General features: G+C 41.6%; 1 protein-coding gene across 7 annotated transcripts in view; it reads right to left on the bottom strand.

The window, feature by feature from the left end:
* Positions 1 to 22,350, bottom strand: part of FGD3 (FYVE, RhoGEF and PH domain containing 3) — a 161,040-nt gene extending 138,690 nt beyond the window's left edge. For 2 of the 7 annotated variants that reach the window (XM_058445948.1, XM_058445957.1), the window contains exons 1-5: positions 21,564 to 22,344; positions 16,887 to 16,956; positions 15,525 to 15,633; positions 14,562 to 14,657; positions 13,498 to 13,745 (exon numbers count right to left, since the gene is read on the bottom strand). The gene's annotated coding sequence lies outside the window, so the exon portion shown is untranslated. Of the gene's footprint in view, positions 1 to 13,497; positions 13,746 to 14,561; positions 14,658 to 15,524; positions 15,634 to 16,886; positions 21,022 to 21,559 lie in introns of those variants that run through there. The other 5 variants (XM_032164539.2, XM_058445949.1, XM_058445950.1 and 2 more) reach the window with 5 other exon arrangements.
* Between the last annotated feature and the right edge of the window lie 5,583 nt (positions 22,351 to 27,933).

Below are 27,933 nucleotides of genomic sequence, written 5' to 3'. Positions count from 1 at the left end.
AAATGTAAGTACTGATTATGTTTGGATGATGGAACAACAGATAAGGTTTCCTTTTTCTAAATAGTGCTCTTAAATATCCCAGCACTCACTTTGGGAGGCCAAGGCAGGAAGATTTCTTGAGCCCAGGAGTCTGAGACCAGCCTAGGCAACATACTGAGACTCTGTCTCTGCAGAAACTAAAAAAAAAAAAAAAAATTAGCTGAGTGTGGTAGTACACAACTGTAGTTCCAGCTACTTGGGAAACTGAGGTGGGGAGGAATGCTTGAACCCAAGAGTTAGAGGCTGCAGTGAGCCATGATTGTGCCACTGCAATCCCAGCTGACAGAGACTCTGTCTCAAAAAAAACAAAAAGTTCCAGGACTGAATCTAATCATTTGTGGGCTATGATCAATTTAATTAAACCTCTTGTCCTCAGTTTTATGCATAATTAAAACATTTTTTGAATACGTACTACACTAACATGCCCCAACTTGCAAACATACAAAAGAATATTGGGATAAAATGACTGCAGAAACAGCTGCAATTCTTCCTTCTTCTCCGTACTCACACTTCTGGAACTGGGCAGCTTCTTTCAAGAGGTGAGATTAACATTTCCACTTGTGAATCTGCATTGGCTTTGAATAAAGTGCTAAAAATGTTGAAAAGAGAAGTAGCAAATAAATAATAGTGAAGACAGAACAAAAGATGGAGATTCAATATTATGTAGCTTCTTTAGGAGATATCAAGTCATTTTATTGTATTTGTTCTTATGAACTCATTTCTTAATAAAAATTCATCAGCTTCATTTTTTATTAAAAAACAAGTTTTTTGTTTTTTGGGTTTTTTTTGAGACGGAGTTTCACTCTTGTTGCCCAGGCTGGTGTGCAATGGAGTGATCTCAGCTCACTGCAATCTCTGCCCCCCAGGTTCAAGAGATTCTCCCGCCTCAGCCTCCCAAGTAGCTGGGATTACAGGCACCCACCACCACGCTTGGCTAATTTTTGTACTTTTAGTAGAGATAGGGTTTCATCATGTTGGCCAGGTGGGTCTTGAACTCCAGACCTCAGGTGATCCACCCACCTTGGCCTCCAAAAGTGCTGAGATTACAGGCGTGAGCCACCGTACCCGACCATAAAACAAGACTCTTATTGATGTGACAAGTTAACATTAGATTTTAACATTATCTCTACACATTGACAGTGACACACTGAGCCATGATACTGATACTACTAGACCAATATTTCATGAATAAAACACTTCCAACTTAAACATTTGAAATTTATCACTAAAATTGTTCACGTTGATTGACATTACCCCAGAATATCCTTGAAATAGAGGCAGACCTCTTTCTTTCTACTTCTGGATCATCACTGAGAAGATTAAGTTACACTGAACTCATTAAGTCTCTAGGTAGACTATCAAAAATGCAAACATCAATTACTTAGCAATTGTTGCTGAAGGATGTTGGTAAAGATTTAGTCATCAGTAATCATACTACAGTTGAGACTCATTGACCATGATAACATTATTGAGCTAAACTATTATTACACTGTCTTCTTGTTCCTTGATTGCTTCCTCTATCTGACCAGGCTGGGTCTCCGACAAGGCAATAAATCTTCCTTCCCAGAAGTGAAAATACATTTAATTGCCCAGAAAGGAGGTGACAATAAAAGTCATTTTGTCCATCTCCAAAGTCGATTTTTGTCTTTGAAAATGATTGTTTTGCAGTCTTGTACTTAAATTTCCCATTAGCATTGAAGGAGGAAAGTTAACTCTCCTTTGTTGCCTCATCTCTAGCTTCCTCATAAAGCTCTTCCTTCAGACACTTAGGCAGAGTGGGAACCCCACTTTCCAGAACCTGATTTGCAGTCACCAAGCTCTGAGGGTTCCTTGCTCCTTCTATTCTCTAAGGATTTCTTACTTTCTTACTGTGCTACTCCGGTGTGGGCTGGAAAGGTGCAGTTCCTCTGAAGCCAAAAGTTAATTATATTCTTTAGATAGAAGTCTTGCTTGAAATAAGAAATTAGGAGCTCTCTGATTATATTCATTCATACTAAGTTATTAGATTAAGCAACTATTATATCAGACTCTGAGCTGTATATACGGGAAATGAATCCAAAGAAACCGATGGAGGAATAAATGACACTGCCTTAGTTTCTTGCACTCTCTGGCCACTGGAACTTTTACCACCCCAACAGATGTTCAGAGAATCTAAGAATCTTGGGTCTGGCTTATTTTTCATTTTCTCATTTTCAGCAAACTAATAGAGCATCATGACAAATATTTCAGTGTTTCCTAATTTATTAGTGTTTTCTTATCTGCTAAGGTTTTTAATGACACGTGAGTGATTATTCCCTCCATTGCTTCCAAGCAGACCCAATGACCACAACTACTGCTGTCAGAGTGCTGCAACAAACACTCTATTTACACCTGTATTTGGGAGATAGACTTCTTTTCTCCCACTGATTCATCCTGGTTTGTTTTTTTTTTTTTTTTTTTGGCACCATTTCTTACCTCTATCTAGATAAATCTGAATTATACTATAGGTCGGGGGCTTTACTACAGTTTCAGAAATAGTCATGTACAAGGCTGTCAAGGTACTGCCCTCTGCTTACATTTCTTTTTTTTGAGACAGTCTCATTCAGTTGCCCAGGCTGGAGTGCAGTGGTGCAATCTCGGCTCACTGCAACCTCCACCTCCCAGGTTCAAGTGATTCTCAGGCCTCAGCCTCCTCAGTAGCTGGGACTACAGATAATGGACCACCATTCCCCACTAATTTTTGTGTTTTTAGTAAAGATGGAGTTTTGCCATGTTGATCAGGCTGGTCTTGAACTCCTGGTCTCAAGTGATTTGCCCACCTCGGCCTCCCAAAGTGCTAGGATTACAGGCAGGAGCCACCGCACCTGGCCCTGCTTACATTCTTAATAAGAACTAAGAAACATAAGACATACACATGTACAGACACACAACAGTGACAAGCGCTATTTAAAAAAGCCCCACAGAAATAGGATTAAGTGTGGAGGTAGCTTTTGACAATATGATGTACTATGTAGACTGAAAGACTCCTTGCAAAAGATTCCTACAGATGTACCATCTATAGAAAAAGCCCTTCAAAACATATCATGGCTTCATAAGAGAATTAAGGAAAATCTTTTGAAGGAGGAAATGACATGAAAGCATACTACAGCTGTTGGAAGCCCCAAGGGGTATCTACCAGTCCTTGGTTTCCTCAAGTTTTTGTTTGTCACGAGAACTACGTATCAGCACGGAAAAAGAGAAAAGCCCTGAGGCCTACTTATGGCAAGTTTTTAGATAATAAAAATAAAAAACTAAAAAGCTAAAAAATGGTTATCCTTAGGGAAAGGAAGTAGAAAAAAAAAAACCATCCCACAGAGTAAGAGAGAAGTGAACAATATTTGCTTTCGCACTAGTTCTAAGTGGAGGGAAAAAGTCTCCCTGGAGAATTGGTGGTCACAGGTAAGCCCTCACATGGGTTTAGGAACTGAATACACAGTATTTGCAAGGTCTGACAAACTACAAGGCATGAATTTTAACTTAAAATGAACTCATTGCTAATATCTCCAGGGAATGGTAGAAAAAAACCGCAAACCCTCTCTGAAAAAGCAAAAAGGATCTGAATAAAGGACTATCCATATTCATTACACTTTAGAGTTTTCTTGCAAGCAATAAGAAACAAAACGCTTTTCTATATCAATTAGACAGAAAGGATTCTCCACTCATCTCCAATGCCTAATACTACTACTAGTGATGGTGATATTTTAACATTTATTGGGAACATGTACCAGACAACATATGGGTTAAAGTATTTAATTTCTTCCAGTTCACAAATGAATAAATAGGAAAAGGGCAGGTAAGTTACCTACTCAATGTTCCAGTAATAAGGGAATGGTAGAACCGAGATACGTAACATATGATGTTTAAATTTTGAGGTAAGATGAATGACCTTTCTTACATTCATACTATTTCCCCCAAGCATGCATTTTCTTTTTTTTTTTTTTTTTTGAGATGGAGTCTTGCTCTGTCACCCAGGCTGCAGTGCAGTGGTGCAATCTTGGCTCACTGCAAGTTCTGCCTCCCAGGTTCACAACATTCTCCTGCTTCAGCCTCCCCAGCAGCTGGGACTACAGGCGCATGCTGCCATGCCCGGCTAATTTTTTGTATTTTTAGTAGAGAAGGGGTTTCACCGTGTTAGCCAGGATGGTCTCGATCTCCTGACCTTGTGATCTGCCCACCTCGGCCTCCCAAAGTGCTGGGATTACAGGTGTGAGCCACTGCGCCCGGCCAGCATGCATTTTCTAATGTTGAGTAAGGTGAGCTCTGAATAAAGGCTTTTCTAAATTACAGATGCTTGATGACTTACAATGTTTATGTTTATCAGGATTATGTCCTGATAAACCCTGTAGGTTGAGGAGCACACTGAATGAGTATTGCTTTCACACACTGTAAGCTGGGAAACATCTGGTATTTATAGTCACACGATTACTCAAAGTGTGAGTTATCTGTTTTGAAGTTGGGATTCGCCAGTACCTTGTTTACATTCATAGTTTTTTTCTTCCAATGTGAATTCTCTTATGTTGAGTGAGCTTGGCGCTCCAAATGAAGGGCTTCCCTCATTCCTTACATACAAAGGGTTTCTCATCAGCATGAATTTTCTGATGTCGGGTAAGATGTCATTGTTGAATAAAGGCTTCCCCACATTCCTTACATTTATAGGGTTTTTCACCACTATGAATTCTGTGATGTTGAACAAGGTGTGAACCATGACTAAAGGTCTTCCCACAGTCCTTACACTCATAGGGTTTCTCACCAGTATGAGTTCTCTGATGCTGAGTAAGTTCTGAGCCGCAACTGAAGGCCTTCTCACAATTCTTACAGTTATAAGGTTTCTCACCAGTATGAATTCTTAGATGTCAAATAAGGTGTGATAGCTGACTAAAAGCCTTCCCACATTCCCTTCATTTATACAGTCTCTCACCAGAATGGATTTTCTGATGTCGAGCAAGCTGTGAAGCTTGCTCTGAAAGTCTTCCCACATTGTTTACATTCATAAGGCTTTTCTCCCATATGAATTCTCTGATGTTGAGTAAGCTGTGATCCACAGTTAAAGCCTTCCTACACTCTTTACATTCATAAAGTCTTTTGTTTCTGATGCACCTCTTGAGAATTCTTAGGTAGAGGCCTGTGAATGTGTGCTGTTGCTGGATGCTGATTAAAAGCAGGCATCTCTTCATAGGTGATTTTCTCTCTCCTGAAATACTCATCTTCAGTTATCTGTTGTCTTTCAAATAGGCTTCTGAATCTTGATCCACCAAAAGCATGGTTTTTAAATATTTCCATTATATATCACAGAAATGACCATTTTTCAAAAATGCTTTTGAGAAATAATTCCTTAGTGTCACACATGCACTGCAAATCTGAAAAACGAAAAAATGATAATTTCCTGTTCCTTGAAAAATAAAATTTCTATGGCAGAAATGACATAAGTGTAAATAATGCTCACTATAAATAAATGGATGAAAACATTCTCAGATATTAAGGACAGGTATCCAGAAAGGGACTAGTAAAAAATTTGATGCAATGAATAGGTCAACATTGAGTAGAGGATAAACAGTATTCCACAAATACTATATAATGTATTTACAGAAACTTTTAAACTACTAAATGCTTATACTATACTTTGAGAAAAGAGAGGAGGAACTCAGAGAGTTCCAGCTCTGACAAATTAGAATGGGTTGGTTTAGAGAAAGGGATACATCACTAATGAGTTCCACATGGAAAATGACCAGAACACAATTAAGATCAGCCACATTTTCAGGTCCCACATTACCTTCATGTCTCAGGCAAATTACTTAACTAACTTGAGCCCTCAAAATCCAATAAGATAAATGAAGTTAAGAATATTCTCATGGAATTGTGAGGATTAAGACTCAAGGTCTTTGGCACAACAAAAATGCTTTAATAAGTAGTATCTATTATTAACTATTAGAACTATGGAAGACTTTGGCAACTATGAGAATTACACAATGAATATTACTTAAACCCATCTTTCACATTACTGCTCAATAAGTGGTAGTTATTGATCTTCTTATTACAGCATAATTGTGGAAAATATTGAAGGAATATGGATTAAGAACACTAAAATAGACTCCCCAGGGAGGAAAACCAGCCAGTTAAATGTAAGTCATTTTACTATTCTACTGTTCTTGTCCCCAGTCTATTGATATTATAACTTTTTCACAGTCCATTAGCGGTCTTGTTCTCATTTTTGCTTATTCAGCTTTCATTCCTTGATCTAGCACTATAGTTCTTAAATCAATCCCTAACTCTGGTTCAGCCCAACACCCTGCTTATTCTGTGCCTGCATGTGCGTGACTAAAAATAGCTAAAGCAACACATATCATGAATATTTAAAGTCCAATTTTCAATAACACACACACACACACACACACACACACACACACACACACACACACAGGTATGTATATGTAATTTACTTTTTTTCCAATCACCTTTCCCAAGTTGAACTTTTAACAAAAGATTTACATTCAAGGGAGTACACATACAGGTTTGTTACATGGGTATATTGCATGATGTTAAGGTTTGGGCTTCTAATGATCCCATTATCCAATAGTACCCAACAGGTTAAGGTTTCAGCCTTTCTCCCCTCCTTTCCTCTTCCTGTTTTGGACTCCCCAGTGTTTACTGTTCCCATGTTTGTGTCCATGAAGTATACGAATCTTAATCTTGGCCCCAGCACTGACCTGCAATTTTATTGTACATTTCCTTGATCAACTTAAATCAGTGAAGAAGTGACATAGGAGGTAAAGTTGCCCAGTGAAATAGAAAAGAGTCGAGGAGACCCAAGTTTTTATGGGATCTTGGTATAATAGAGAACTGGACTTCAAAATGATGGAGGAAGAGGATGGGATAGTCAAATAAATGGTGATGAGAAATTATCATTGGAAAATTATTTCCAGCCGGGCGCGGTGGCTCACGCTTGTAATCCCAGCACTTTGGGAGGCCGAGGTGGGTGGATCACGAGGTCAGGAGATTGAGACCACGGTGAAACCCCGTCTCTACTAAAAATATAAAAAAATTAGCTGGGCGTGGTGGCGGGCACCTGTAGTCCCAGCTACTCGGGAGAGGCTGAGGCAGGAGAATGGCGTGAACCCGGGAGGCGGAGCTTGCAGTGAGCCGAGATTGCGCCACTGCACTCCAGCCTGGGCGACAGAGTGAGACTCTGTCTCAAAAAAAAAAAAAATTAATTTCCTACTTCATAGCACATACAGAATTAAGCTGCAGATGGATTAAAATCTAACTATAAAACTAAATTTTAAAAAATAAGTAAAACTTGTCAAGATGAAGATTTGCCCCAAAACCTTACATTAAAAAATGATAAATTGTTGCATATACTCCCACTTTTTAAATGAAACAAAATGGATGACAGACCATGTGAGAGCTGTGGTCAGCCCAGATGTATCAGGTAAGGCCCCAGCCTTGCAAGCCAGCCTATCACCCCAGCCTGGTCCAGATTGGCAAAAGTGCTCAACCTTCTCCAGATTCATTAGAAATAACAAAAAGCTGTTATTGCAAATCATTAAATTTTGGGAAAGTCTGTTATACAGAAACAGCTAATAAAAATTGGCATCCATAGTGCGATGTTGCTGTAACAAAATCTAAATTTATGGCACTGACTTCAGGGCTGGACAGCAGCTGAGTCTGGAAAAATGAACTGCACTTAACAAAGGCTTGGAAAATGGTGATTAGGTTACGTAGTGGTAGAACATTTGGTAAAAAGACTGCTCACAGTAGTATGGAAAAGAAAGTATTCAATAAAGTTTTGAACTTGGATAAAATTTTTGCCAGTCAGAAAGTTTAAAGTGTCAGCTGCTTGCTCCTAGTTTCATATGGTAAGAAACTGCAAAACAGAAGTGGTCAATTTGCAAATAAATTTAGAGAGCATAAAGAATGTTCAGGAATTGGTATGTTGAAAAATGAAGTTATATCTTACTCCAGCCTCTCAAGCCAGTAACAGATCAAATCCACATGATAAGAAAGACAAGGGCTCAGCATAAGAGCAAATCAAGGGTGTGGCTGCAAGATGATGTACTAAGACTTCTGGAAGTATTATGGCAGTCTTAGTCATTTTCAGTTAGATGAAAGGGATTTTTGGAAGATAAAAGGCATAGTCCTACGGAATTTAATCCTCAAAGCAATAAATAGGTTTAGTAAGAGGGGCATTCCTCAAAAATGATTGATAATGAGTATGTTTTTTTTGGAAGCATGCTGGGACCTATACTGAGTAAACAGAAAGCACGCAAAGTATTTAAATGATTGCACTGGTGAAGGTGCTGCCGGCCTTGATTAAAGTGACTGAGATTATTCCAGTTGTCACAAGTTCTCTCAGCTCCTACTTTTATAAACAAGAAGCAGGCCAGGAAGCTCCTAACACAGGCTATTTCTTCAACAGCAGCAACAGGGTGATGGGAAAGGAAAGCTGTCTCTGCAAATCCAAGGCCAGAGCCAAGAACAGTGGAGATCAGTGGACTGGGAATCACCCTCAGGGAGCAGGACTGGAGGGTAATCAAGGAACATTTCTCACCATAAAGTTAGGGTACTTGGCAACATTTGCCCAGAAAAAATTGAGAACTACTCTGGAGCCGTGACAGTTATGCAGCTCTCTTTCCTCTTTTACAATGGGCTTGTCCACTGTGGCTGTCCGGCCCCCATTCCATCACTGTATGCTGCGTGTGTATGTGTAAGGGCCAGGGGGCAGATAATCTGTCTTTCAGCTCATAGGTCCCCTGGTCAAGAAGAGCTTCATCTGAGGATCAAATGTAGACCTATTGGAGACTACAACATCCTGGATGTTAAGCTGGGTGCTATGATTTGATGTTTGAAGACCGTGGGATAGGGTGAGTGGAGACTGCATTCAGGAGGCACATGGGTCATTGGGGCCAAAAGGCAGACCACAAAAGTGGCCCCAATTCTGTGTCCTCATTTGCAATATGAATTTCAGCTCTTCCTATCAAAGGGTAATGTTTGTTTCCCACTATGGCCAAATCAATCAAATCTGTCAAATGGAGCACAAGTTCCTAGAGGCCTTGTGGACCCCTGCCCTCTCCTAAAACTTGTCTCTGCCACAATAAGAGCCCACAGCTGCCTGCTGGAGGAGGACAGACCAGCAAATCAAAGTTAACCCAGCCTGGCCTAGATCAGCAGAACTGCTCAGCTGATCCTAGAATGGAGAAAGCAATAAATGTGTTTGTTGTTGTTGTTGTTTTGTTTTGTTTTGTTTTTTTGAGGTGGGACCTGGCCGTGTTGCCCAGGCTATAGTGCAGTGGCGTGATCACAACTCAATGCAATCTCTGCCTCCTGGGCTGAAGCCATCCTTCCACCTCAGCCTCCCAAGTAGCTGGGAATACAGGCACTTGCCACCACACCTGGCTAATTCTGTATTTTTTGTAGAGGTGGGGTTTTGCCATGTTGCCCAGGCTGATCTCTGACTCCTGACCTCAAGCCATCTGCCCCCCTTGGCCTCCCAAATTGCTAGGATTATAGGTGTGAGCCATTGCACCTGGCCTAGTCATTATTTTAAACCAATAGGTTTTGCCAATTTTATTTACCAATAAAAATTGGTAAAAGTTATCTTATTTTTGTTTCTTAAAAAAAAAAAGAACAAATCTTCCTTTTTTAAAAAAAAATTTTATTTTTTTTTTGAGATGAGGTCTTGCTCTGCCACCCAGGCTAAAGTACAGGTGGTGTAATCATAGCTCACTGCAGCTGCAAACTCCCGGGCTCAAGTGATTCTCCTGCCTCAGCCTCCCAAGTAGCGGGGACTACAGGCATGCACCATCACACCTGGCTTTTTAAATTTTTTTTTTGTAGAGATGGGATCTTGCTATGCTGCCCAGGCTGGTCTCAAACTCCTGGCCTCAAACAATCCTCCTGCCTCAGCCTTCTGATTCACTGGGATTATAGACACAAGCCACTGTGCCTGAAAATATTCCTTTTAGTAGGCTGTCTCCAATGAGTAAGACTGCAAGTTAACTTTGATATTTACTTTGGGGTTATTTTTATTTTTTGAAATTTGTAGTGTTGTTTGTTTTTGAGAATAGTGAAAAAACAAGCACTACTATCCCCATTCTGATCCCCCCCCCCCACAAAAAAAGAAAAGGCAAAATTGTACTAAATGTTAAATACAGGCATTTATAAAGTGTAGCAGAAGTACAAGTGGAGATAGATGAATCAAATTGCAAAACACAGCTCTGAAACAGAAGTGTAAAGATAACAATTTATAGTAAACAAATAATCTAAAACCAGTAAGTCTAGAATAAATTATTTAATAATAGTTGTGGTGGGCCGGGAGCGGTGGCTCAAGCCTGTAATCCCAGCACTTTGGGAGGCCGAGGCGGGCGGATCACGAGGTCAGGAGATCGAGACCATCCTGGCTAACACGGTGAAACCCCGTCTCTACTAAAAATACAAAAAAATTAGCCGGGCATGTTGGCGGGTGCCTGTAGTCCCAGCTACTCGGGAGGCTGAGGCAGGAGAATGGCGTGAACCCGGGAGGCGGAGCTTGCAGTGAGCTGAGATGCGCCACTGCACTCCAGCCTGGGGGACAGAGCAAGACTCCGTCTCAAAAAAAAAAATAATAATAATAATAATAATAGTTGTGGTGTAGGGGTTAAAATTTGGGAGGGAGGTAGTCATCTCATAGCCAAGACACATTTGCAATAATCTTTTAAAAGTTATGTATAAAAACCATCAACTTGCAGGCAAACTAGAAAACAAGAGGTTAAATCCTTGTGGATGTTTTAGAGGTCAAATATGTTTCAATAACAGAAATAGAATAAATTATAAGGAATCTGTTTATGTAAAAATTGGTACTCACCAAAAAATAGAACCACTATGACAACGCATAATTATGTTCTTTATATAAACGGCCATAAAAGAAAAGTATAAAGACAAAAATGCATACATATAGGTAAAGAACAAAGATAAGGCACAAGAGAAACCCTCACACATGTAAAAGAAACTGGGGGAGGCCAGGCACAGTGGCTCATGCCTGTAATCCCAGCACTTTGGGAGGCCAAGGTGGGTGGATCATGAGGTCAGGAGATGGAGACCATCCTGGCTAACACGGTGAAATCCCGTCTCTACTAAAAATACAAAAAATTAGCTGGGCATGGTGGCGGGTGCCTGTAGTCCCAGCTACTCAGGAGGCTGAAGCAGGAGAATCACTTGAACCCAGGAGGCGGAGGCTGCAGTGAGCCGAGATTGCGCCACTGCACTCCACTCCAGCCTGGGCGAGAGTGAGACTCCGTCTCAAAAACAAACAAACAAACAAACAAACAAAAAATATCTTCACTAATAACAAAATTAAACCAAGGAGCCATAATCTTTTTTTTTTTTTTTTTTTTTTTTAAGACTGAGTCTCGCTCTGTTGCCCAGGCTGGAGTGCAGTGGCGTGATCTTGGCTTACTGCAACCTCTGCCTCCTGTGTTCAAGAGATTCTCCTGCCTTAGCCTCCTGAGCAGCTGAGATTACAGGCATGCGCCACTATGCCCGGCTAATTTTTGTATTTTTAGTACAGACAGAGTTTCGCCATGTTAGCCAGGCTGGTCTCAAACTCCTGACCTCAGGTGATCCACCCGCGTCAACCTCCCAAAGTGCTGGGATTACAGGCGTGAGCCACCATGCCCAGCCTGATTTTTAAACCTATTAAATTTAGCAGACACTTTTAATGAAAAATATCCCTGTCATCCTCAGTATAAACAGTGCTCTCCTTTCCTCTGTAGGCATCCTTACTTGCCCTATCTGCTCCAAATGACTTCAGCTGTCAGCTATCCATTAGCATGCAAGACCTGAGGACTTGTATGCCTATGAAGTTGTTACCAAACTTAACAAACTTGCAATATTTAAATTTATTTTATGGTTATATAATTCAGATATATATGAAATATGAGGCTGGGTGCAGTGGCTCACACCTGTAATCCCAGCAATTTGCGAGGCTGAGGGGGAGGATCATTTGAGGCTAGGAGTTTGAGACCAGCCTGGCCAACATAGTAAGACTCCACCATGTCTCACTTAGAAAAAAAGAAAAATGAATCCAACAAGAAAGAATTGTTTCTATGAAGACTAAACAGAATAGTTAAACTTGAAAATCACCAGTCACTTTTCAACAGTTGTTAAATTATCTGAAAGCAAGATAACAGCAAAGAACTTCTGCAGCAAAAACAACTGTAGAAGTTCTCCCTTCAGATAGCTCTAGATATGTCTGACTTCCTTTCAAAGAAACTGAAACTTGAGATTTATAGATAATGCATTGTCATGGTTTATGGAAAAAACAATGAGGTAGAAGTTAAATCCATACTCAAGTCCTTAGCCTGACATCAAAAGCTTGATAAATGAATGTACAACTATCAATTTAAACTAAAATATTCAAGTTACATCTAATATTTTTTATTATTCTTCACTTCAAATAACTATTTGTCTATCTGTCTGTCTGTCTTTTAGAGACAGAGTCTTACTACGTTGCCCCAGTTGGCCTCAAACTCTTGGGCTCAAGCAATCTTCCCACCTCAGCTTCCCAGTTAGTTGGGACTACAGGTACCTGCCACCACACCTGGCTTCAAATGACTTTTTAAGTTAACTGACAAACTACTAGTCTGACATGTGTATAAGGCATTTACCTTATACAATGTTAAGAACAAAGGTTGAAAGAGCTTTTTAACTCTTGGAACAAGGAGTGCATATCTTAGAGCGAATCCTTTTTGGACCAAGGCATGCATTCCCCATCTGTCCTGGGTGTTGACAGCCAACAACTCACAGCTGAGTCCACATCCAGGCCTTGCCCTTGGCATAAGGAGCTGCCTCACCCTCCCAGAAGCAGCTGCCTCCAATGGCTGCTCAGGGTGAGGAATCAAGGCCTGACTCCTCTCCCTTATTTTGAAGCAACCTAAAGAGCTATCCCAGCTCTGGAACTCCTTGCACAATCACCTGGAGCTTCTGCTATAACCGCAGGGCAGTTCAAACTGTCCTTCATCACTCCTGTACAGGCTGGACACTAGAAGCACCACCCAGTAAACTTCCTGGATGCAAATCTCCATTTATTTCTCCACCTATTTCTCGGGGAACCCAACCGAAGATTCTAAAATAATATGCAAAGATCCATGCAAATAAAAGATGTGTGTGTATCAGAGTAAAAATATATTAACAAGAAATTGCAAAGCAATCTTAAGGGACTATGATAATACATACTTGAATCTATATGAAAATACAAAGAAATATGGTAGTGCTCTATGAAAGAAGATAAAAAGTATAAATTCAATGATTAGAACAATATTATTAAAACATGAATGTTATTTCTGGAACTTAAAATCTCTTTTTTACAAAAAGCATGAAATGAATCACCTTTTTCAAATTTCAAACAAAAAAGGCATTCTTCATTGAATGACATTTCAATCTGACTTCTGCTCAAAAGAGAAAACTCACCAATGACCGCCTATCAAGAGTGCTGCTTCTTGCTGGCCAGGCTCTGTCTTCCCTGAGGTTAACCCCACAGTTGGTCCCCCAGTCTCTCCGCTGATGCTCCTTTCGCCTCAATGCAGACAGAAATCCCTTTCCTAGTTACTTCCACATTCGTATCTTGAGTCTTGACTTTCATCTAAGCCGCCTACCGGACCATCTTCTGTGGCAGAGTCTACTTTATGGGAACTGCTCATGAATCTCTTCTAGTTTTCCTGTAAGATAAAACATTTCTTAATAGTTTATTCACTTTAATTCCCCTAAATTTATTTAAGACTGATGTGAGTCTTAAATAAATTAAACATCAGCTGGGCACGGTGGCTCACACCTATAATCCCAACACTTTGGGAGGCCAAGGTGGGTGGATCACCTGAGGTCAGGTGTTTGTTACCAGGCTGGCCAACATAGTGAAACCCCATCTCTACTAAAAACACAAAAATCAGCTGGGTGTGGTGGCACACGCCTGTAGTCTCAGCTATTTGGGAGGCTGAGGCAGGAGAATTGCTTGAACCTGGGAGGCAGAAGTTGCAGTGAGCCGAGACTGTGCCTTTGCACCACAGCCGGGGCAACAAGAGTGAAACTCCGTCTCACCAAAAAAAAAAAAAAAAAAAAAAATCAAACATCAACACATTTTGGATAAAGGGTGAATGAATAAAGCATCAATTAATGAATAAAGAAAACACTTTTTAAAAAGGGAATAATTTACTGAATATGAAGTATTCATGTTTTTCCAAAATATGTTTTATAAGCGACAATATTTACACAGGTCTAAATGACAAGGAGAAGCAGGGTAAGATTCAGACTTAATGTGTAAGTAAAAGAGGATGGGCATGGGGAAGGAGGACTCCTACCTATCTCACTGGGAAGGGAGAGAGAGAAGTTACTTTTCTCCCTATGTCTCAGGCCTTCTCTCCCTCTTCAGGCCTCGTCCTGGGAGCAGCACTTTCCAATAAAAATATCCAAGACGCTGCTGCTGCAAGGCCAGCTGGCTGTGGAGCCTGCCCTCTGCTCCTGAGCTCCCTCCCACTCACCTGGGCAAGGTCCTGCTGTCACACCCTTGGTCATCAGCCAAGGCTGCTCTTCCTGCTCCAATAAGGAGATTGCATCTGGCTTTAAACTGGAAAGTCCTACATGCAAAAAAAGAAATGAAACAGGATCAAGCTGGAGGGTGGCAGAATTCAAATCCAGTTTTTGGTCACCAAAGGAGAAAGGCTGGCTGGACACAGTGACTCATGCCTGTAATCCCAGCACTTTGGGAGGCCGAGGTGGTCAGATCACTTGAGACCAGTTGTTTTGAGAACAGCCTGGGCAACATGCTGAAACCCTGTCTCTACAAGAAACACAAAAATTAGCCCGTGGTCCCAGCTACTTGGAAGGCTGAGGTGGGAGGATCACTTGAGCCCAGGAGGTCGAGGCTGTGGTGAGTGAGCTGAGATCACACCACTGCACTCCAGCCTGGGTGACAGAGTGAGACCCTGTCTCAAAAAGAAGACAGACAGCTGGGCACAGTGGCTCACGCCTGTAATCCCAGCACTTTGGGAGGCCGAGGTGGGCGGATCACAAGGTCAGGAGATGAGACCATCCTGGCTAACATGGTGAAACCCCGTCTCTACTAAAAATACAAAAAAATTAGCCAGGCATGGTGGCACACACCTGTAGTCCCAGCTACTCAGGAGGCTGAGGCAGAAGAATAGTGTGAACCCAGGAGGCGGAGCTTGCAGTGAGCTGAGATCGGGCCACTGCATTCCAGCCTGGGCAAGATTGCGTCTCAAAAAAAAAAAAAAGAAGAGAGATAATCATGAGACTAACAAGAGGGAAGTGTGAAAGTCTTCTAAAGAGTGTGTGCAACAGAGATGCCTGTTCCACAACCACCAAGTACAGACTATTCCTTCAGTAGTGGGAAGCAGAAATTCAGACAACACACAAATCTGCAAGCATGAAGGCAGAACTTCCGAAGGGTGAGTACTGAATTATGTGCAAGTAAATATCCTTACTAACTGAGACCAGGTTGCTGTAGTTCTCCAGCATCACACCTCTGTACAAGTCCCTCTCAGCAGCATCCAGGAAGTCCCACTCCTCCTGAGAGAAGTCTATGGCCACATCCTGTGAAAAAAGCCAACATATACATTACCAAGTGAAATAAAAGACAAGTTTTCATGACGGAGAGAGAGAGGAAAAAAGGCATCATAGAAAGGGATAGACATAGGCTGAGGCAAGAGGCACGAGTGTTGGGGGAACCACAGCAAGGACCTCTCCCTCCTTATCACTGTCAAAACAGGCCTTTCCAGATGGAAGGGCTGGGAGTGAACAAATACTGAGAAATGGGGTTTCCGAAGTAGATGAAACAGCACAAAGCACAGTTTCAAGGAAAGAAACCACAAACAAACTCATGGCCTCCATCCATCTTATGTCTTAAATTATATTTCTACCTTTGAAGTACAATTTGTACATGATATAATAATTTCCTGGGGACTCAGTTTCATCCTTATGTCAGAATATGAGATCACAAGCATTTTTCTTTGTCAAGATAAATATTAAATTTTTTATTGCTCAGTATATACAAGACAAGTGGTATGCCTTATGGTTATAACTGAATTAACCATTATTACACTTTATATTTTAGACATTTAAATTTTCCCAGATTTCTCAAGGTCTTCGCAGATAAAAGTTATTATCTGGGTATCCCATCATGTCAAATTAAAAAACCCAGTGGAGGCTGGGCGCGGTGGCTCATGCCTGTAATCTCAGCACTTTGGTAGGCCGAGACAGACGGATCACGAGGTCAGGAGATCGGGACCATCCTGGCTAACACGGTGAAAGCTCGTCTCTACTAAAAATACAAAAAATTAGCCAGGCGCGGTGGCAGGCGCCTGTAGTCCCAGCTACTTGGGAGGCTGAGGCAGGAGAATGGCGTGAACCCAGGAGGCAGAGCTTGCAGTGAGCCGAGGTCGCGCCACTGCACTCCAGCCTGGGCAACAGAGCGAGACTCCGTCTCAAAAAAAAAAAAAAAAAAAAAAACCCAGTGGAAGAGATCAAAGCTTTCTTATGTGCAAGCATGTGTGGCAATTCATCTGAGCCTTATTAAGCAATGATTTTGTAAATAAAGGCTTTCTTGTTGCCCTTAAGGGAATGTGCTCTATCTGCATTCCTGGCTGAAAACTGGGCAAATAAAAGGTGTCCAATAATCTTCTGAGTGGGTATTCAAAGAGAGACTGCAGAGAAAAGGAGGGTTTAGGGAAGGTTCTAGGCCCTGTGGCCCAGCACTCACAACAATGGCAGATCTGGGAGCAGGTTTCTGGAAGACATTCAACAGGTATTTTTAGGTTAAACAAAAACACAGGACTATTCCAACTCACATGAGCCACAGCCTTTAGCATTCCAGGAACGATCTCTTTTCTTCTGGGAGATTATTCTGAGATGGCAGAGCTAGGTGGAAAAAATAAGTCAGGGGAGAGCAGGCTTTCCTCAGATATGCCAAACTGATCGTGACAATGATGGCTTCTCCCTCCCTCCCTGAGAGACTACAGACACAGCCCAGCTTCATCCCTAACTCAAAGAATTCTGCTACAGCAGAAATGACACCATCATGCTCCCATGCTTTTGCAGAAAGTCTTTTTTTTTTTTTTTGAGATGGAGTTTCCTTCTTGTTGCCCAGGCTGGAGTGCAATGGTGTGACCTCGGTTCACTGCAACCTCTGCCTCCCAAGTTCAAGCAATTTTCCTGCCTCAGCCTCCCACGTAGCTGGGATTACAAGTGGGTGCCACCATGCCCTGCTAATTTTTTTTTTTTTTTGTATTTTTAGTAGAGACGGGGTTTCACCATGTTGACCAGGCTGATCTCGAACTCCTGACCTCATGATCCACCCGCTGCAGCCTCCCAAAGTGCTGAGATTACAGGCGTGAGCCACTGCACCCGGCCAGGAAAGTCTTAATTCTGATCTTTCACAGGGTGTTGCTTGAATAGCCAAGTTTCTAGACTTTTGTATTTAATTCTGTTTAAAATCTCTCAGAGATTATTTTAGTATATTATCTATAATTTATAGTTCTTTTCACTAAAGGGTAAGGACATCCTAGTCCCTCATTACAATATATGGCAAGTGCCTCCTTTTGCCTTATTTTTAATTAACATATATTTTGGAGATAATTTTATATTAGTATATAAAAAGGTACTTTATTTTTATTTGGGCTACTAAATATTCCATCTCTCAAGTGACCCCTACTTATTAGGTTATTTCCAAGTTATTTTATATTGTATTCCATATGCGCAAATGCATCAGTATGACAAATATCCACAAGTAGAATGCAGGGTCTGTGTATTTTAAGTTTTGACAAGAGAGTTGCTCAACTGCCCACTAGACAGGCCCCATTATCAGTTATTACTGCTAAGAGCTTTGTGTATTTTATCAACTGCTAATCCAAACCCATATCCAACCTGTACATCCAAACTGTTTATCTGGGAGAAAGAAAATAATCCCAGTTGGAAGCATAGGAATATGGAAAAATATAAAAGGTAAATAAGTATGTAGGTAAATTCAAATGAGAATTAACCAAGCCAAAAATATGTATGTTTAAATATATGTAGAATTAAAATTCAATACCAAGAAATACCAAGGGGTGGGAAAGCATAGGAGGTAACTGATAAATGAAATTTTAAACCTCCAAAGTCTGTCAGAACTGGGAAATAGTAAAAATAATAATTTCTACTAAGATATACTACATCAGGTTGCATGTTGTTATCTATATGGTAAACACTGAAATAAGCATAAATGAATGTATACAAACTAATAGAAGAAAAACTGAAAGATAATAAACCTAACGATGTAAGTAATTTTATTTAATGTAAACTGGATACCATAAGACAACAAAAGGCTAAAATTGGCAGACTATCCTTAAAAACAAAACTCAACTACATGTTGTTTACAGAAGACACCCTTTAAATGTAAGGACAGAGAGAGATTGAAATTCAAAGGATAGAAAAAGCCACAGCATGTAAATACCAACCAAAATCCATCAGGTTTAACTACAGTAGTATCAGTCAAAATAGACTCATGTCTACTAATTACTCTTGCCTTAAATAGAAACATTTTATAATAATAAGAATGTCGGCCGGGCGCAGTGGCTCACGCTTGTAATCCCAGCACTTTGGGAGGCCGAGGCGGGCGGATCACGAGGTCGGAGATCGAGACCATGGTGAAACCCCGTCTCTACTAAAAATACAAAAAAATTAGCCGGGCGTGGTGGCGGGCGCCTGTAGTCCCAGCTACTCGGAGAGGCTGAGGCAGGAGAATGGCGTGAACCCGGGAGGCGGAGCTTGCAGTGAGCCGAGATTGCGCCACTGCACTCCAGCCTGGGCGACAGAGCAAGACTCCGTCTCAAAAAAAAAAATAAGAAGAAGAAGAAGAAGAAGAAGAAGAAGAAGAATGTCAACTCAACAGGAATACCACAAATCTGCATGTATTCAATAATATAACTTCAATATATATATATAATATAAAATTTGGCACAAGTGCAAGAAAAAAATAGACAAAACGCAAAAACAGAAATTTAGCACAACTCTTGCTATAGCAAATATGAGTAAAAAAAAAAATCAGTAAAGATTAAAGGTCAGGGCCTGGCACAGTGGCTCATGCCTGTAATCCCAGCACTTTGGCAGGATGAGGTGGGCAGATCACGAGATCAGGAGATCAAGACCATCCTGGCTAACACGGTGAAACTCTGTCTCTACGAAAAATACAAAAAAATTAGCCAGACGTGGTGGCATGCGCCGTAGTCCCAGCTACTCGGGAGGCTGAGGCAGGAGAATGGTGGTGAACCTGGAAGGCAGAGGTTGCAGTGAGCCGAGATCGCGCCACTGCACTCCAGCCTGGGCGACAGAGCGAGACTCCATCTCAAAAAAAAAAAAAAAAAAGAGATTAAAAGTCAGACATATAAAGAACACTACAATCAAATGACAGAATTCACAATGTTTTCAAGTGCACTTTAAGTATTTACCTAAATTTGCCATCTCCTGGGCTATGAAGGCTTTAAAGTTTCAATGAGAAAATCATTCAGAATATATTACAGACCATATGGAACTAAGCTAAAAGTCATTAGCAAAAAGACACCAGAAAGTCCTCAGTTGCCTGGAAATTAAACAGTATAGATAGAAAATATCCATGCATCAAAGAAGAAATCAAAAAAGAAATTAGAATATATTATGAATTGAAAAATAATAATGTACGACATTAAAACTCCTGGGTGTGCTGAAAGCAGTGCACAGAGAACAACCTATACCCTTAAAGAAAAGCAGCCTAAAGAAAATTCATAGCTTTCTTATAGAAAAGAAAGGCTGAAAATTAAGTGTTCAAGCTCCCATCTCAAAAAGCTAGAATAGAACAGCAAATCAAGCCAAATGAAAAAAAAAAAGATAAAGGAAGATATTATTCAAACAGAAAGCAAGGTGTATCCTTAGAGAAAAAAAAATCAATAAAAGCAAAAGCTGCTCCTTTTACATATTAATAACATTGATAAACTAATAATAAAGCCAACCAGTAACAACAACAAAAAAACACATAGAAAATGGTAGGAATTAGAAAGGTGTGCCTATAGATCCTGCAAGTATGAAAAAGAAAATAAGAGAATATTATGAACTTTAACATGATAAATGTAAAAATTAGGTAAAATGTACAAGTTTCTCAATAAACACAACTTACCAAAGCTGACATAAGAAGTAGAAAATATAAATAGTCTATTGTGTATTTAAAGAAATCAGTCAGGCCGGGCATGGTGACTCACGCCTGTAATCCCAGCACTTTGGGAGGCCGAGGAGGGCGGATTACGAGGTCAGGAGATCGAGACCATCCCGGCTAACACGGTGAAACCCCGTCTCTATTAAAAAATATAAAAAATTAGCCAGGCGTGTTGGCGGGCACCTGTAGTCCCAGCTACTCGGGAGGCTGAGGCAGGAGAATGGCGTGAACCCGGGAGGCACAGCTTGCAGTGAACTGAGATCGTGCCACTGCACTCCAGCCTGGGTGACAGAGCAAGACTCTGTCTCAAAAAAAAAAAAAGAACTTCTGTTCATCACAAGACACCACTAAGGCAATCCACAGACTGGAAGGAGATATTTATTACAATAAACATATCCAACAAAGCAGTCATCTCTAAGACATATATTCGTAAATCTCCTGAAATCAACCACAAAAATATACCCAACAGAAAAAATGGGCAAAATTTGAACAGACACTTCACAAAAGAGAATACCCAAGTGATCAATAAACATAAGAAAATGTACTCAACTTTATTAGACATCAGGGAAATGTACACCCACCAGAAGAGCTAAAATGAAAATATGATGAGTACCAAGGCCGGGCGCGGTGGCTCACGCTTGTAATCCCAGCACTTTGGGAGGCCGAGGCGGGCGGAACACGAGGTCAGGAGATCGAGACCACGGTGAAACCCCGTCTCTACTAAAAATACAAAAAATTAGCGGGGCGTGGTGGCGGGCGCCTGTAGTCCCAGCTACTCGGAGAGGCTGAGGCAGGAGAATGGCGTGAACCCGGGAGGCGGAGCTTGCAGTGAGCCGAGATCGCGCCACTGCACTCCAGCCTGGGTGACAGAGCGAGACTCCGTCTCAAAAAAAAAAAAAAAGAAAAGAAAATATGATGAGTACCAAGTATTGGGGAGGATGTGAAGGAACTAGAACTCATACACTTATGGTGGGAGTGCATCAGTGCAACTACTCTGAGAAACCGTTTAGCAACATGTACTAAGTGCAGCATTTACTCCCTAAGGGCCAGCAACTTAACTTCGATGTATAAACCCAAGAGAAATCCATATTTATCTGTCCCAAAAGGCACCTACTGAAATGTTCATAGAAGTAGCATTAATGAAAACTGAAAACTGTGCAAATGCATATTACAGTGGAATTGTTACAGTCGCACAACTGAATACTACATAGCAATAAGAATGGATGAACTATAACAACAAGCGATAATATGAATGTCACAAACATAAAACTGAACAAAAAGAAGCCAGACAGAAAAGAGTACCTACGGTGTGATTCCATTTGGATAAAGTCAAAAATAAGAGAAGTCCATGATGCTGGAATCCAGGATAGTGGTCACTCTCGGCAGTAAAGTGACTCGGCAGGTGTGCAGCAAAACAGGAATGCTGGCAATGACCTCTTCCACCTCAGTCTCAGTGCTGATTACCTGGGTGTATTAGCTTTGTAAAAATTCACCGGGTTGAATATGTACAGTTTTCTACAGTATGCATATACTTAAGTATTTAAAAATAAAATGCAAGCATAGCAAATCAGCAATATTAAAAAGAAAAAAAAAACCTCTGAGAACACCTGAGCATTATCTAAAGGTGTTAAAGACACTTAGAACGTTTTAAAAAAGAAGACATACAGATCCCAACGTGTATTCCACAGAGGGATAAGGTCCCAACATCAACCCTCAGCAGCACAGAACCAAAGGACTGGCGCTCTTCACGATGGAGGTGAGTAGTCATGGCACAAGTCACATCTGCAAGTCCCAAACCACAGGTGACAGCCTCTTCGCCCCTCCTTCTCAGCATGCCAGGCCCCTCCCTAATAGGGCCCGCCCGCTCTTGGTGACAGGCCGCGCCCCTGGACCTCGGCACGGCTCCCGGCCCCTTTCTTGTGCCACCTTCTCACACAGAGTCACGCTACACCATGGCCGCAGCGCACGCACACATCCACTCCCGGACACACGTGCAGTCACCGTCACCCTCTGTAGGCCAAACCTGCACGGCAAGCTCCAGTTTCCTAACACGCGGGCCGGGCGCCTCCTCTGGGACCGGGAGCGACCGCTCGGAGCCGGCGCAGCCCCAGCCAATCCACGGCAGGTAAATCCGGTCGGGAAGGAAGCAGCTTCTGGCGCGCGGGCCGCAGGGAGATGTAGTTCTGGGTGCCCGGGGCGGACCACGGAAAGTGTCAGCGGGGCTGAGCCCAACCCGTTCCAGGAATTAGAACGCGTGTCCGACGCTTATAAGTTTATTCCGACCCGCGCGTCCCCGAGGGGCCAGTGCACTCTCCAGAGGTGGGCAATTTGAGGCTGGGACTGGCGATGAACGCCGCAGCCCCTTTGGAAACCAAATTCGGAGCCAAGAAAGCCGCAGACCTGCCTGCAGGTCGCAAAGAATTCTGGCCCTGCCGTGAGTGCTTTCCCCACCCGGGAGGAGTGGCATCGGCGTTCAAGGCGGCTTTCACCTTAGCAACGCAGTGTACCTCGGCCCAGGGCCCTACCCTTGAGGAAACCGCACGTTCTGAATTCTGCATGGGCGAACGTTGGCCCAGAGAAGTCAGGGAATTTGAGGCAACGTTCCCAGAGGACCTGCTGTCTCCCCATGTTCTGTTCACTGCCTTGTTCGGTAAGTTTACCGGAAGAGGCAACTATTACCGAATGAGAGTCTGCTGTCAGCCTAGCACAAAACTCTGAAAATACCTCCTTCCTCATTTATTTATCTTATTTTATCTTTTTCTTATTATTTTTGTAGAGACGGGGGTTTCTCTCTGTTACCTAGGCTGGTCTCGAACTCCTGGACTCAAGTGATCCTCCCACCTTGATCTCCCAAAGTGCTGGGATTACAGGCGTGAGCTGCCGTGCCTGACCTTTCATTTATTTCTATTGAAAACTTTTAATAAGCTTTTGTTTCAAGTTCTTAGAGGAATATATGCCAATTGAAAAATTAGAAACTGCATTTAAAGGAAAAGAAGAAGATAGGCACCACTCATCATTCATAACCTCACTGACTTTAACCACTATTAGAGGTTATAGGCTTAGGCGGGGCGCGGTGGCTCATGCCTGTAATCCCAGCACTTCGGGAGGCTGAGGCAGGTGGATCACGAGGTCAGGAGTTCGAGACCATCCTGGCTAACACGGAGAAACCCGGTCTCTACTAAAAATACCAAAAATTAGCCGGCGTGGTGGCGGGCACCTGTAGTCCCAGCTGCTCGGGAGGCTGAGGCAGGAGAATGGCGTGAACCTGGCAGGTGGACCTGGCAGTGAGCCTAGATCCCACCACTGCACTCTAGCCTGGGCGACAGAGCGAGACTCCGTCTCAAAAAAAAAAAAAAAAAGTTATAGGCTTAACTTTTTATGTGCATATTTTTATCTATTATTTTTTAGTTTCATTCATTCCTACCCAGATTTTAGAAGTCTTTCTACTCCTCCCCTGCATCTCCAATGCACTGATCCTACCACGTTTCCCTAATTCCTTAGCTAGGCCTTCCTCTCCTTCCTTAAACTTCATAGTTGGTCTTTATACTCACTTGTATACACACTTTGATAACCCATTTGTGTGTGTCTATGTGTATATATACATAGATTTATGTGTATGTATACATATACACACATATCTTTATACTAACTTGTATATACCTTTAACTTTATTGTTGTTCTCTGGCTTTGGTTAAATACAATCCTGGTTAAATAAAAACCTCTGCCTACTCTGCACCAGTACCCCTGCAGTCCAGCCGAATGTGGCTGAAACAATACAACCACACTGACAAATCTAACTTTAAAGAAGAAGCCAGAGTCTTAGTGTTCTTCCAGATCCTTTCTTTGTATTTCTTAACACTTACTATTTGTATCTGACTAATGTTTGGATTTGACTGATGTTTCCTTGTGGTTAAGTTTAGGTTATTTATGCTTTAGCAGGAGTACCACAAAAGTGATGCAGAATTCTTGTCAGTGTATCCTATCAGGAGACTGTTCGTGTTCATTAGTCCCATTCTGGCTCTGTCAACTTCGACTGCTTAATCAAGGTTAGTGCTTCTCAGATTTCTCCACTCTACAATTACTGTCTTACCCTTTGTAATTAGTAAGTCCTGGGTAGGGAGATACTTTGAGATGATGTAAGTATCCTGTTACTCTTTAAATTTTTACGCACTAGTTTAGTATCCATGTTGCTTCTTGCTTGAATCTATTATTATGATGGTTTTTCAATGGTGATATTTCTAATTCCATCATTAGAGAATAATTCCCTCATTCCTTCTTCATTTATTTGTTGGAGTTATACTGAAATGAGGAGTTTTCCCTCCTCCACCCCATATTTATTCATTTCCTTTCTTATATCACTGTGAATTCATAGGTTCTTTATTCAATAGATTATAATCCTTTAACCATCTTTTTTGGGGGAGTGGGGAGGATGATCAATTTGTTCCAGATATTGTCCTGTAGGGGTCCCTTAAGGTTGTTTCTCCTGTCTTTTTGTCATGTCCCATCATTCTTTGAAAACTTCCCCACTTTTTGACACAGTAAGAAGTTCCAGGCTCACATTATGTTTTCCCTGTTCCAACCATGGAATTAGCTGTTTCTCTAAGGAGTCTTTTCTCTAATGGAGAATTGTATTGAGAAACCAACGTTTAATCATTGACCCTGGAAGTGTCACTGATTCTAGGTCTTTTCAGTGGATAGAGCTAGAAAATAGATGTATGCATATGCAGACATGCATACATGTGTATTCATAAATGCACTTACATATACCTGCAAATGCATCTATATCCATTTCTATAGCTATCTATGTATATTAAAACCCACAAGTTCCCAATGAAACATCTAATTTCAGTCTAATACCCTAGGTTTCATTCTTTCATTTGCTCTCGCTTTCCAATATTTGTAGCTTTTTCCTCTTGACAGACTCCTGGCTCTCATTATCTACACTATATTTATTATTTCATCAGTCATAGAATTCACAGGGAGTAGTTTCAGAATTGCTGATCTGTGCCTCTGCAAAAGAAAAGCCTAATAATGTTTTATACAGTTTTTAATTACATGAATATAGGTCCTTTCATGTGGACATAGTTACAAGTGGATGTACATTGATTGTAATATTGTGCATGAATCTCATTTTGACACATCTCATTTTGACTCCTACTGACAAACCATGATGGAGGCCTGAAGTTTGCATTCACAGTGATTTGAAGCCATCAGTGAGCATTAGGATAAATGGGGCTATGGTGGAGTGATATTAGCAAGATGACAGACGGTGGCTATGGTGGAGTGATATTAGCAAGATGGCAGACTAGGAAATTTTAGGCTCTCTTTGCTCCATGGAAACATCAAAAACCAAACCAAACCAGATACAGACTAAAATAACTTTATGGGAGCTCTGGAAGACAAAGCTCTATAGCAATCAAGCACAATGCCTATTTTTTTGAAAGCCACATTTAAAATGGTAGAAAATCTTGTGTTTTTTACTTACTCCTGGCCCAGAACCTCTCTTCTGTTGCATGGTACATCACAGTCTGAAGGAAGTAGCAGCCACTGCCCAATTTGCTCCATCAAAATAGAGGGAGCAAAAGATAACTTACTTGCAACTTTTTAACCTGTCTTGGGCTACCTGAGGGACTGGCCTCTGTTTTGTTTGACTTGGAACTCAGGTGGAGAAAACTGTCATGTTTTCTCAGGTCTCAGCCTGGGAAAAGCCGTGGAAGCAGCAGGCACTACTCAGGAAAGCTACAGTGGGATTACAGACCCAGAGCTGCCTTGGGAAGAGATTACAGGTGAAGGATTATAATAGAACATCTAAAGCCCTGAAGTGAAATTGGGGTGACACTGCAGGAAATTAAGACATTTAAATGTAGCCACATATACAGGGCAACACACACACACACACACTTGCAAGATGCATGCTTGGAGAAAACCTGAGGTGGCCATAACCCTTTATCCTGGGCTGATCAAAACACTCAGAATAGGCCCTGCTAGTTACTGAAGGTCTTTACTGGCACAGAGCCAGTCTGCAAAACTAGAACAGGTGGACGTTTTTTCAGATGCCCAGTTTTCACCCAAAAATCATAAGGCATACAAAGAAAACATGACACAAAGGAAGAAAATAAAATGGCAGAAATAGTCTCTGAAGAAACGCAGTCTTCGAGTATAGTAGTATAAAAAATAGTAGACGAAAAATTTTTAAAAACTGTCTTAAGCTCAAAGAGCTAAGGGAAAACACAGACAAAGAACTAAAGGAAGTGAAGAAAATGTTATGTGAATGAAATGAGAATATCAACAAAAACAAATCGTAAAAAGGAACCGAAAATATTTTGGAGCTGAAAAAATACAAAAACTTAATTGAAAAATTTACCAGAGGAATTCAGCAGTAGATTCCAACAGGCAGAGGAAAGAATCAGTGAACTCTAAGCATGACATTTGAAATTATCATCTAAGGAGAAAGAATAAGAAAAGTGAACAGAGTTTAAAGGACTTATGGGATACCATCAAGTGGACCATGTGGTCCACTTTTTGGGAGTTCCAGAGGGAGAAGAGAGAGAGAAAGATTATTTGAAAAAATAATTACCCCAATCTTCCCAAATTGAGGAAAGACATGGATCTATAAATCAAAGAACACCAAGTAGGATAAAACAAAAGAGACCTACACAGAAGCACATTATAATCAAACTGTCAAAAGGGAATGACAAAGACTCTTGAAAGCAGCAAGAGAAAAGTGGCTTGTAGTACAAGCGATTCACAATAGGATTATCAGTGAAATTTCGGCAGAAACCTTGGAGGCTTCTGGCCTCCAAGGTGAGATGATATATTTAAATAGGAAAAAAAAAAAACCTGTCACTTGAGAATCCTTTGTATGGCAAAATTGTCTTTAAAAACTGAGGGAGGGGGCAGTGTTGCCTGGTGTGTCCTGGAGACCTTCACTGTTGCTGCTGCTCTCACCATTGCTTGGGTCCAGACTGTACCACAGCCTCTTGGGAGACGTGGGCCCTTAGAAGCTCTTTAGTGCCAGACTCTGGGCCGCAGGCAGCCTTGTGGCAGCAGGATAACAAGCTCTGGATGGACTCTTCCTGGGAAGCTTTGCCAATTTGCAGCAGCTGGACCATGTTCCTCATTAACATCTGTCTGTCAGCTTAGTCATCACATCATTTCACTGTGCTCTTAAGGCTAGTGGGCCTCTAGACAAGACGTCCCTGCCCATAGGGATATACCACCAGGCATTCAGCTATGATGATGCCCTCGAGGACCCTGTGCCCATGACTCCTCCTCCATCGGACATGGGCAGCGTAACCTGGAAGCCAGTGATTCCAGAGCGCAAGTATCAGCACCTCACCAAGGTGGAGGAAGGAGAGGCCAGTCTACTCTACCCTGCTATGACCCTGTCATCGGCCATTGACAGTGTGGACAAGGTCCCAGTGGTGAATGCTAAAGCTACATAAAGGCTAACACGGTGAAACCCCGTCTCTACTACAAATACAAAAAATTAGCCAGGCGTGGTGGCAGGTGCCTGTAGTCCCAGCTACTCGGAAGGCTGAGGCAGGAAAATGGCATGAACCCAGGAGGCAGAGCTTGCAGCGAGCAGAGATTGTGCCACTGCACTCCAGCCTGGGCGACAGCGCGAGACTCCGTCTCAGAAAAAAAAAAGGAGTCTTTTACAAGTCTTTTGGAAA

This window comes from Hylobates moloch, unplaced genomic scaffold (assembly GCF_009828535.3).
Source record: "Hylobates moloch isolate HMO894 unplaced genomic scaffold, HMol_V3 SCAFFOLD_10, whole genome shotgun sequence".
Lineage (NCBI taxonomy): Eukaryota > Metazoa > Chordata > Mammalia > Primates > Hylobatidae > Hylobates > Hylobates moloch.
This window is presented reverse-complemented; position numbering and strand designations above follow the sequence as displayed.